This window comes from Notamacropus eugenii, chromosome X, assembly GCF_028372415.1.
Source record: "Notamacropus eugenii isolate mMacEug1 chromosome X, mMacEug1.pri_v2, whole genome shotgun sequence".
NCBI lineage: Eukaryota > Metazoa > Chordata > Mammalia > Diprotodontia > Macropodidae > Notamacropus > Notamacropus eugenii.
This window is the reverse complement of record NC_092879.1, coordinates 20,775,231-20,787,885: the sequence shown is the minus strand read 5'-3', so window position 1 is coordinate 20,787,885 and position 12,655 is coordinate 20,775,231. Positions and strand designations below refer to the sequence as shown.

Genomic DNA, 12,655 nt, shown 5'->3' with positions numbered 1-12,655 from the left:
ACGAATTGGTCTCAGGCCACTGAAGAGCTCAAAAAGGATTTTGAAAATCAAGTAAGAGAAGTAGAGGAAAAACTGGGAAGAGAAGTGAGAGTGATGCAAGAAAATCATGAAAAGTGAGTTAACTGCTTGCTAAAGGAGACCCAAAAAAATGCTGAAGAAAACACTTTAAAAAATAGACTAATTCAAATGGCAAAAGAGATCCAAAAAGCCAATGAAGAGAAGAATGCCATTCAAAGCAGAAATGGCCAGATAGAAAAGGAGGCCCAAAAACTCAGTAAAGAAAATAATTCCTTAAAGATTAGAATGGAGCAGATGGAAATTAATAACTTTATGAAAAATCAAGAAATTATAAAACAAAGCCAAAGGAATGAAAAAAATAGCAGAAAATGTGAAATATCTCATTGCAAAAACAACTGACCTAGAAAACAGATTCAGGAGAGACAATTTAAATATTATTGGACTATCTCAAATTAATGATCAAAAAAAGAGCCTAGACATCATCTTTCAAGAAATTATCAAGGAAAACTGCCCTGATATTCTAGAACCAGAGGGTAAAGTGTTGCTGTTGTTGTTGTTGTGTTCATCCTTCATTGCCAAAGAAGACCATGCTACCTGAGAAATGATGTCATGACTTGCACTTGACTTTGTTTTGAGAGAGAGAGGGCTGTGCAGGTTACCAGTCTCACTTCTCCTCCAGAGCCATCTGAATCCAATGACCAGATATTCATCAGAATGACTGGAGATGACCCAGGATGCACTGCGAGATCTTGGCCTAAAAGGGCCAAGATCTATTCCAAAGTATTTACCTAGGGTGAGGTAATGCCCATTCATTGAATAGGCCTGTTTAAGAAGTAGCCAGGGGGTGGCCCCTTTAATGAGGCAAAGAAAAATGAAAACATCAGGCTGGGAGGGAAACAGCCACAGTTACTATTGATAATCACTCTGAAGCCAGGAGGATCCAGAAGACAGCCCTTAGGCAGGTACCTAGTTTGGGTCTGGGTTTGGATTTAGGTTTGAGAAAGGAAAGGCTAGGATAGGAAAGGAAAGGAAAGGAAAGGAGGGGAAGAGAAGGCAATGAAGGGAAGGGAAGAAGGGAATGAAGGGAAAGAAAGGAAAGGGAAGGGAAGGGAAGGGAAGGAAATGAAAGGAAAGATAAAGGAATCTAGCCAGTAAAACCCAAGTTAACTGGGCATCTTCTGGCCATCCAAATTTACTTTCCTTTGGAGAGGAGAAGGAAGATTAAGGAGGGACAGGAGAGGATGAGCCGAGTTACCCAGCTAGCTGGATAGAGTAGATACTGAAAGAATCCACCAATCACCTCCTGAAAGAGATCCCAAAAGGAAAACTCCTAGGAATATTGCAGCCAAATTCCAGAACTCCCAGGTCAAGAAGAAAATATTGCAAGCAGCCAGAAAGAAACAATTTGAGTATTGCAGAAACCCAATCAGGATAACACAGATCTAGCAGTTTCTTCATCAAGGGATCACAGGGCTTGGAATATGACAGTCCAGAGGTAAAAGAAGTTAGGATTAAAACCACGAATCACCTACCCAGCAAAACTGAGTATAATACTTCAGGGGGAAAAATGATCATTCTATTAAATAGAGGATTTTCAAGTATTCTTGTTGAAAAGGCAAAAGCTAAATAGAAAATTTGGCTTTTAAACACAAGAATCATAAGAAGTGTGTAAAGGTAAATAGTAAAGAGAAATCATAAGGGACTCACTAAAGTTGAACTACTTACATTCCTGCATGGAAAGATCATATTGGTAACTCTTGAGACTTTTCTCAGTATTAGGGTAGTTGAAAGGATTATATACTTATAGACAGAGGGTACAGGGTGAATTGAATAGGTAGGGATGATATCTAAAAAATGAAATTCAGAGATGAGAGAATATGATGGGAAAAGGAGAAAGGAAGAAATAGAATGGGGCAAATTATCTCACATAAAAGAGGCAAGAAAATGCTTTTTCAATGGAGAGGAAGAGGGAGAGGTGAGAGGGAAAGAATGAATTGTACTGTCATCACATCTGGTTTAAGGACGGAGTAACATAGACACTCAATTTGGTATGAAGATCTATCTCATACTGCAGGAAATTAGGGGAGAATGATAGAAGGGAGGGCAAATGGGAGGAGGGGGTAATTAGAAGTAAACACTTTTGAGGAGAGACAGGGACAGGAGGGAAATATATTTAGTTTTTCACAATATGACTGTTATAGAAGTGTTTTGCATAATTACACATGTATAACCTATATTGAATTGCTTGTCTTCTCAGTGGGGATGGGTGGGGAGAGAAGAAGGGAGAGTAGTTAGAACTCAAAGTTAAAAATTGATTTTACATGCTACTTGGAAATAACACATACAGGCAATGGGATATGGAAATCTATCTTGCCCTACAAGAAAATAGAGGGGATAGAGATAAGGGAAAGGTGTGATAGAAGGGAGAGCAAATTGGGGAAGGGGCAATCAGAATGCATGCTGTCTTGGGGCTTGTGGAGGGAAGACATGGGGAGAAAATTTGGAACTCAAAAATCTTGTAGAAGAGTCTATTAAAAACTAAGAATAAATGCATTTTTAAAAAGGAAAAAAAAAGAAATGAAATGTGGGATGGTTCAGAGAAACCTGGGAAGACTTCTGTGAACTGATGTAAAGTGAAATGAGCATAACTGGGAAAACAATATACACAGTAACAGCAAAATTGTAATAATGGTTAAATGTGAAGGACTTAGCTTCCCCGATCAAGGCAATAATACAAGACACTTTCCAAAGATGCATGATGAAAAATGCTATTCACATCCAGATTGAACTGAAAAACTTGGAGTGCAGATTGAAACAATGTTTTTCACTTTCTTTACTTTTCTTGATTTTTAAAAAGTCAACATGGCTAATGCAGAAAACAAAAGAAAAGAAAGCGTTTCATGGATGGAACTACAGTCCCCAAAGTGGATTTAGGCATGCCTCCACAGGGAGCTTAGGCAGTTTCCGTTGGGTCAGGCCACACTGCCATCTAGTGGCTAGAAGACCCCACCTTAGCATGGTGAACTGGAATAAAGTCTCCCAATCAAAACCAATCAGTCAACATGTATTTATTTATCAATTGCCTCAGTCCAGGCATTGTTCTAGGCTCTGGAGATGTAGGTAGAGTGGATAAAAACAATCCTTCATCACAAGATCCAAAACAACCCCCTGCCCCCACTGGAAGCATAGAACTACCTTGACAAAGAGCTCAAAAGTCAAGTAAATGGCTGGGGAAATGAGCAAAAACTGGAAAAAGAATCAGACTAGAGAATCTTACTTTGGTGAAAAGGAACCAAAGTGACAAAATAGGCAAATGGAAGACAAGAAAGTCAAAGCTCCTCCATCCAAAGTCTCCAAGAAAAATATGAATTGGTCTTAGGCCATGGAAGAACTCAAAAAGGATTTTGAAAATCAGGTAAGAGAAGCAGAAGAAAAATTGGGAAGAGAAATGAGAGTGATGCAAGAAAATCATGAAAGCTGAATCAATTGCTTGCTAAAGGGGACCCAAAAATGCTAAAGAAAATAACACCTTAAAATAGACTAACCCAACTAGCAAAAGAGATCCAAAAAGCCAACAAAGAGTAGAATGCCTTAAAAATCAGAATTGGACAGATGGAAAAAGAGGTCCAAAAACTCACTGAAGAAAGTAATTCCTTCAAAATTAGAATGGAACAAATGGAAGCTAATGACTTTATGAAAAATCAAGAAATTATAAAACAAAACCAAAGGAATGAAAAAATAGCAGAAAATGTGAAATATCTCATTGGGAAAAAAAGCAACCAGGAAAATAGATCCAGGAAAGACAATTTAAGGTCATGATCAAAAAAAGATTCCAGACATCATCTTTCAAGACATTATCAAGGAAAATTGCCCTGATATTCTAGAACCAGAGGGTAAAGTAGATATTGAAAGAATCCACCTCCTGAAAGAGATCCCAAAAGGAAAACTCCTAGGAATATTGTAGCCAAATTCCAGAGCTCCCTGATCAAGGAGAAAAATTGCAAGCAGCCAGAAAGAAACAATTCAAGTATTGTGGAAACACAATCAGGATAACAAAAGATCTAGCAGCTTCTAAATTAAAGGATTGCAGGACTTGGAATACGATATTCCAGAGGTCAAAGGAGCTAGGATTAAAACCAAGAATCACCTCCCCAGCAAAACTGAGTGTAATATTTCAGTAGGAAAAATGGTCATTCAATGAAATAGAGAACTTTCAAGCATTCTTGATGAAAAGACCAGAGCCAAATAGAAAATTTGACTTTCAAACGCAAGAAGCATGAGAAGCATGAAAACGTAAACAGGAAAGAGAAATCATAAGGGATTTTACTAAAGTTGAACTGTTTACATTCCTACATGGAAGGATCATATTTGTAACTCTTGAGACTTTTCTCACTAGTTGGGTAGTTGAAAGGATTATATACTTATAGACAGAGGGAACAGGGTGAGTTGAATAGGTAGGGATGATATCTAAAAAATGAAATTCAAGGGTGAGAGAGGAATATATTGGGAGAAGGAGAAAGGGAGAAATAGAATAGGGTAAATTATCTCTCACATAAAAGAGGCAAGAGAAAGCTTTTTCAATGGAGGGGAAGAGGGAGGAGGTGAGAGGGAAAGAATGAATCTTACTGTCATCACATTTGACTTAAGGAGGGAATAACATACACACTCAATTTGCTATGAAAATCTAACACTACAGGAAAGTAGGTGGGAAGGGGATAAATTGGAGGGGGTGGGGGATGATTGAAGGGAGAGCAAATGGGAGAAGGGGGTAATTAGGAATAAACACTTTTGAGGAGGGACAGGGTCAAAAGAGAGAATAGAATAAATGGGGGGCAGTATAGGATGGAGGGAAGTATATTTAGTCTTTCACAACATGACTGTTATGGAAGTGTTTTGCACAACTACACATGTATAACTTATGTAGAATTGCTTACCTTTTTAATGAGGATGGGGGGGAAGGAAAGGAGAGAAGCTGGAACTCAAAGTTTTAAAAATGAATGTTAAAAATTTTTTTACATGCAACTTGGAAGTAAGACATACAGGCAATAGGTTATAGAAATCTACGTTGCCCTACAGGAAAATAGAGGGGTATGGGATGAGAGAAGGTAGGGTTGTGATAGAAGGGAGAGTTGATTGGGGGAAGGGGTAATCAGAATGCATGCTGTCTTTGGGTAGGCAGAGGCGAGAGATGGGGAGAAAATTTCGAACTCAAAATTTTGTGGAAGTGAATGCTAAAACTAAAAATAAATAAATTATTAAAAATATAAAGTACAAAAAAAGACATTTCCTAAGCACCTACTATGTTCCAAGCACTGTCCTATGTGCTGAAAATGGGAGGCAGCAGGCATGATCTCCTGCCCAATTCTTCCCTTAGTCCTGTTTTCCTTCTGTGTCTTGGCTGAATTAGCACCTACCATACTTTATGGTCATTGTTAGCTCAGAGAAGTGAGGTTCTAGAAGTTAACCTGAGCAGTCTCTGAAAACCTGGAGCTCCCTGGCCTAGGGCTGTTCCAGACAGAAGGTAGCACGTTTTCAATGTCTGCTTCCCCTGTCTTCCTTCTGAAGTGACTGTGCAGAATTGAAGAGAAATGCGACAAAATCTCTACAGCAGAGGAAAAGTCAACATAGGCCTCCGTCAGGAAGCCACAGGTCAGATGGTACATCCCTCCTCCTGGGAGTATGGAAGCTGGTGGGGGTGGAGTGCTAAGGGAGTGATTTAAGGATTAATGTGCTCCTCCTGTGTCAAATCATGTGGATTTTACCATATCCTAATTTTTTTCTTTGACCTTTGGGAATGGGGCACAAGGGAATGCTGGCAAAGTCTTTGGAGCAGGATAGGATCCCAATATGGGCCCTAGGCTGCCGCCCCACCCTTCAGAAGTGAGGCCCTGCTGAGGACGAATTGTATTATTGAAAGCTGTATCAGCGGGGCCCTATCTCTGGTTGTCATGGTGACTTGTGTGTTGCCAAGGAAATCTTATCCTGAGTTTCAGGCTCTGATAATAGCTCCTTATTAGGCTGGCATTATGACGATTCCTCAGCCAACAGGAGGAGGGGGCTTCTTTTCCTCTTTGCTCTGGGTAGTCAACCAGGCACAGATCTAAATCCCTAGGTGCTACAGTCTAATGGGAGATAACAAACATATCCGAAATATATATGTATTATATATTTATGTATGTATTATGTGTGTGCATTATACACACACACACACACAGAGTAGGAGAGGGAGAGGGAGAGAGAAAGGGGGGGGGCTAACTGCAGAACAGTATATAAGAGAAGATATGGAAACCAGTTGTGGCTACAAGAATTGCATCAGGAGAGCAAACATGGAATCTATTATTTCATTCAAGGACTAAATGATCATCTCCTAATCAAGTGCACAAAAATCTATCCCTAGACCAGATACATGCCTGAAATCTTGAATTTCCCAAAAGAATCCATAAATGTTAAGGAATGCTCTGCAGAACACTGTGTGCTTTAAGGATTGCAAAGAACCTTTCACATGTCCCTTTTGATTTTCACAAGACCCCTGTTAAGAGCTCTCACCCTAATTCCCAAGCAGAAAGTGCAAGTCTTATGATGCCCATTGCCCAGATGGAGAAAAACAGGCACAGAGAAGGGAAATGACCTGCCTGGAAAGGGAATGGGTTTGGGGATGGCCATAGGGGTAGAGTTAACTCACACAGCCTATAAATTCTTCACCCATCTGAGCACTCACTCCCCACACCTGCAGAGAAAATACATTTAGGGACTTCATCAATACCTTGTTAGAGTCCTTCTCCCTGCTCAGCCTCCTTAATGAGTAAGCACAAATTCACGCAGCCCACTGTATTTAGCCAGCCCCATGCTAAGCCATGCTTTCCTTCCTCTTCCAGACAACTAGGCCATCACCTTGCCATTCTCCCTGGGAATATATCAGACAAAGTTTACAACAGTTTCCCTGAGATCCTTACATACTTCTCTGCCACCTGAGAAATCAGAGGAAATACTACAGTTGTGGGCTACCTTTATTGTTTTGTTGATTGTCTAGAATTGAGAAAGTGGTGTAGAAATGTTAATAAAGAAGATAGTGTGTTTTTTATAGTTTTTTTCCCCCAAAGAGCCAGCTGATAAATATTAACCAGCACACATCAGAAGTCACTCCTGAGGTCTCTTCTGAACTGTAAAATGGGCTCAGGATAAGTGCACTACTGTCTTTCTGGGGGCAATCCCTAGTTGCCCTGGTTTATGTCTTGCCACTGGATTCTGATGGCTCCAGAGGAGAGTAAGGTTGATGACTTTGCACAGCTCTGCCTCACTTATATCCAATTCCCTTGCAATGCAAGAAATCTCTCTCCAGATGTCATTAGTTCTCTTCAAGAACAAAGGATGAATGACAATCTGTGAATCTGTGAGTAGTGGAAGCTGCCCACTGGGGACCCAAATGTCTATTTCCAGTTGGGCAATGCTGCTATTTTTTCCTCCTCTCCTTCCTCCTCCTTTTCTTCCTTTGTAGAACTTTAACTGTGTGAATGACTTGTTGCTTTTACAAAAAGATTTTAATCCAGAGTACTGATGTTTCCAGAAATGTTATCCAGACTTTTGTAGATAAACACTGAAACTGAGTTTCAATACATAGCAGGGGAAATTTTTTTTTTAACAGAATCAGTTTCTTTACATTAAAACAATGAACAAAAAGTATTTTTTACAGTGTAGGAGCCATTCAAAGTAACTGTCCTGGTTATACAACATTATACTTTCTTTCACTCAGATGCCTTATACCAAAAAGACCATAGTTGGCAGATTAAATTCAGCTACTTTCTAATGCCTTTGGAGCAAAAACAAGATATGCAGATGTAATTTCAATTCAAATGGAAAGATCTTTCCCATTCATTAATAAGTCCATGTGACCTGCTTAAATCACATGGAAGCCTAAGTCACATGTGGTAGGAGGAGCTTGCTGAACAGGTGGAACAGGAAGGGTGGGGCAGAATTGGGAGGAAGTTGGTGTGAGCAGTTAGGGAGGAGCAGAGAGAGGACACAGGCAGGAATAGCTTGTCTTGTATGTGTTCATTGGTGGGAAGGCCCTGGGGTGGGGGTGAGGGTGGGGAAGAGTTAGAAATGGCTTTGTCCCCTGCTATGATAATGCGTATTGACTTCTTGGTTTCTATATAGAATTTGGCTTTCTGGTATTGAGATTTGGCTTTCAGGTGTCTGAATAAATGTTTTTCTTCTGCCTTCTATATGGAGAGTCTGTTATACTTTGCAATTCAGAACTATCCCAGCATATTCATAACCATCATGTGAATATTGCCTGAGTGATACAGTAGAGAGAAAAGATCCAATAAACATAAAATGTTTATCAAAATAACACCAAAGATACCACATGTCCTGAGATGCAATCCTAGATTACAATTTCAGCAAAATGTACACGCAGGATCCAAAAATAAAACTTAAAATATTGAGTGGTACCATTAATATATTATAACTAATAACTCAATCATCTTGCTTAATTTTGATAAGGGGAAAATAGTACTCTCTATTCTATTGCACTACCTTTATGGGAAAAAGTGTATATGTGTCTGTACATATACATATAAAAATACCTTTTCAGAAAGTATGAAGCTTTTGGGCTATAAAGTGTAAAAAATCTCAAGATTTTAGGGGATAATTCACCCTGTCCCCACCACACACCTATTCAAAAGCCAGTGTAATTTCTATTCACAATTGATGATGAGTTATTGAGTCTCATGATACAGGCAGGCATCATACCAAGAGGCCAGGGTCTCTTCAAGTTGTCCCAAGTATATGAACCCAAGTATAGGTACAAACAATCACATTTGAAAGTTCACCTGGCCTGGAGTTTAAACACTGTTAACTTATGTGAAATGAATTTATAATTTTCATATTAATTGATATATGTGTAATAAATATACTGATAATTTCACTTTCTAAAGAGCTGCCTCTTTGTCTTAGAAGTCAGAGTTCACAATGTACCTTGAACTGGTTAATCAAAACTGATAATGCTCACCATCACTGGACCTTAAGTGAATTGAATCAAAGATTGTAGAACCTGTAACCACACGGAATTCTGGTTCTGTGCTTTAGGGGAGGTGGTCACGACCCCCAAAGACTTGACTCCAAAATTGTTGTATTGTAGGACTTGTAGGTTTCTGGTGGGAAGCCACTAAATGATTGTTTGTAATGCACCTTTGCCACTTGTGATTTAAATGCATGATTTGTGCTTTTACTTCAGCTAAGAGAATATTCCTTACTTGAAATTGATTAATTAGAGTGTCTGTGCATTAGCCATCGGGAGTGGAGGCATGGCCAGTACCATCAAGAAGCCAAACCTGGGCTCCACGACCCCCCCCCCCCCCAAGAAAGAAGATGGGACTCAAACCCGAACTCACAGAGGAACAGAAACAAGAAATTAGAGAGGCATTTGATGTCTTTGATACAGATGGAACCCGAACAATAGATGTTAAGGAGCTCAAGGTGGCCATGAGAGCTCTGGGCTTCAAACCCAAGAAAGAAGAGATCAAAAAAATGATAGCTGACATTGACAAGGAGGGGATAGGGAAAATCAGTTTCAATGACTTCTTGGCTATGATGACTCAAAAAATGGCTGAAAAGGATACCAAAGAAGAAATTCTGAAGGCTGTAGACTCTTCACTGATGAAGAAACAGGAAAAATATCCTTCAAGAACTTAAAGTGTGTAGCCAGAGAGCTAGGGGAAAATCTCACTGATGAGGAACTCCAGGAAATGATTGATGAAGCTGATCAAGATGGTGATGGAGAAGTCAGCAAACAAGAGTCCTGTGGATCATGAAAAAGACCAGTCTCTATTGAGGTCAATATCTCTTCCTCTTTTGCAGGCCCATACAAATTTACTGGTTCTGAAGGTTCCTTGGTTTCATTTTTTGAGGCATCAATATAGGGCAGAGAGGCTGATTTTCCCCTTCCACTAACTTGTCTAGATAATTATATCAGCAAGTACCTGAATCAATTGTATGTTTTCTAAAGAATTCTAAAAACATAGTTCTAGATAATACATCTTCTCAGTGAATTATTCAATTCAGAATCCACTAGGCTTAAGGATGGGGGCCTAAAACTCTCCTCCTCTCCCTCCCCTCCCTTTTGCCTGGCATCACTTCTTTCATTCATGAATATTACACCAAACCCCAGAGCAAAATTCAAGTGTTATGGCCACCAATGTGGAACAAAGAATATCTCCTTTAAGGTGCTGGTTTCCTTATTACCTTGCTTCCATCATCTCTTCCCCCTGCCATGCTCAGGTGTATGATACAGCAGGACCATGTGATTGGCTTGTAGGCCATCATTCCAGGCCATTTTTTCCCTCCCTCTTCCATTCACCTTTGATTTTCATTGACTTAGCTCTTTTAAGAAGAAACTAGCTTACCAACTTCTTTGTTGTGTCTGAAACACACTGACATACCTATTGTCTTGTGGAGGGCTTGGAATGTTCCATGGCATCATTCTCTCCAGTCAGTGCTGGGGTAGCTACATCTAGCTCATCCACTTCATGTGTCATCCTGGCAAATGCTCTTTCCTTTTCCCAGGCCAGGCCACCAAATGAAAACGGTTAAATGTAATGTTAGCCTAAGAAAATCATAAATAGCATAGGCTGGCCTAAGCTTTAAGGGCTTAGTTGCTTTGAAAATTGGGGTGGGTGGGGTGGGTCATGTGTCCAGTATTTAGCAAAGCTGTTTTCCCTTTTCCCTGCTTGGAAGGAAGGGAACTGGCTGTTGTTGTCTTCATTCGAAATCTAATGTAACCGTGGCCATTTTCTACTGATTTTGTCACAAGTTCCTCTTTACTGGTTAGCTCTAAGTAACTTTGGTTCTTATTAGTCCATGACTTTCTCCTCCTCTGATGTATGGACACTGACCACCAAGTGTCCCACATGGGTAGTTTGACACACTGCTTTGTAACTCCCAGTGTTGATGTAACTGTAACTGTCACGGTAACTCTATGTTGATGCTATTTATTTTTTCTGTTGTAAATAAAGTCTTTCTTGTTTAAAAAAAAGAAATTGATTAATTAAAGTACTTGATTCTGGCACTCCTTTCTCCAGGCCTGTTTCACATGGCTCTGAGCATTCTCAGCTTAGAGACTTGCTCAGTAAAAATCCTGTAAACACTCCCCCATTTTAGGGATAGGATTACTGAGACCTGGGTAAGGGGAGAAAAGGGGCAGAGGCTTTTGCACTACACCTGATTACAGTTAGCCAGCTTCATTGCTGCTCATGCCACCATTGTTGTTGAATCATTCAGTCCTGACTCTTCCTGACCCTATGGACCAATAGCAGGCCAAGCCCTTCTATGTCCCACTATCTCTGGAAGTCTGTCCAAGTTCATGTCATGACTTGGGGACCAATGTTCCCTGTCCTTTCTCCCAGGCTGCTTACAGGCCCTGGGCTTTTAGTTGGGGTCCTTTGTTTCACTGATGCATCAGATGCATGTCTCTACCTGTGGCCTGGCCAAACCTGGACACACTGCTGGGTAGAGCGGGGAGGCAGCAACTCCCAGTGAAGGAGGCACCCCAGGGTCCACTCGCTGGCCTGTGCCAAGCACCTACCTAAGTTGGCCACTGACCTGCTCCTGTCCTAGGAAGGGAGCCTAGGCTGACCTTCCACAGACCCGAGATGCCCAAGGGCCACATGTCCAAGTAACAGTCTGGCTCAAACAAGTCAAGTGGGAGGTACATTGTTACCCAAATTCGAGAGAGAGCAGTGCAGCCCTGACAGGTGCTGTGGCCAATCCCAACACACCTCCTGGAGCACCACTCTCACCCAGGCCCAGACCCTGAACCTGCCCCAAGTGGTCCATTGGCCTCTCCCAGCAGCCCCACATGCAGCCCCAACAGCATCCTTGGCAACCCCAAGCACAGCTACAGATGCCCCTATAGCCACATCAACAGCCTCAGTCTCCTCAACTTACCCATTCTCTGCCACCTCCTCTGCTGATTATGCACCAGCAGATGCCTCTGCAGCCCTATCAATAGCTTCAGGCTCTCCAGGAGACCCAGGATCCCCCTAAGTCTCTTCTGAAGCTTCAGTCACCCCTTCCCCCAATGCCAGCAGCAACCTCAGTCCCAGGTGCCCCTAGAACAGGAGCCATGCCCCCAGTCTTTATTTTATTCTAAACATTAAAGAGTTAATTGGAAAGGATTTGAAAGGGCCTCCATTTCACTTTGTAAGCCAGTGCGTTGTGAAGACATATAAGCAGTTAATTTTCAAAAAAAATAGGTCTACTCAGAAGACACAAAGCCTAGCATGTCACAAGAGGGTGAGGCCTTAGAAGATGGAATGCCAGGGCTTGTAAAGTTATTAAAGCTCCTTCCAATACTAGCTCATGTGATCCTCATCACATAGCAGTCAGCTAGCTGCCAATGTCACTCCTCATTTTAAAGGAAAGGACAATGAGGGTCAAAAAGCTCCAGGGATGGCCCAAGGTCACAAACCTAGTTAGATGTCTAAGGTAAGAGTGGAATGAAGCTCTTTCTGACTGTGGACCCAGGGCCCTAAGCCCCAAGGCTCAATAAATAGGCCCTAAGAGAAAGATCTGTAAGAGGTCCTAGAAAATCACAAAACACTTAGGGGACACACATTTTTTCAAGTTTTATTTTTTGGTA

The 12,655-nt window shown here is 41.0% G+C and overlaps 1 pseudogene; it reads left to right on the top strand.

Moving 5' to 3' along the window:
* The first annotated feature begins 9,323 nt into the window (after window positions 1-9,323).
* Window positions 9,324-9,850, top strand: LOC140516145 (centrin-2-like; annotated as a pseudogene).
* Window positions 9,851-12,655: the final 2,805 nt, after the last annotated feature.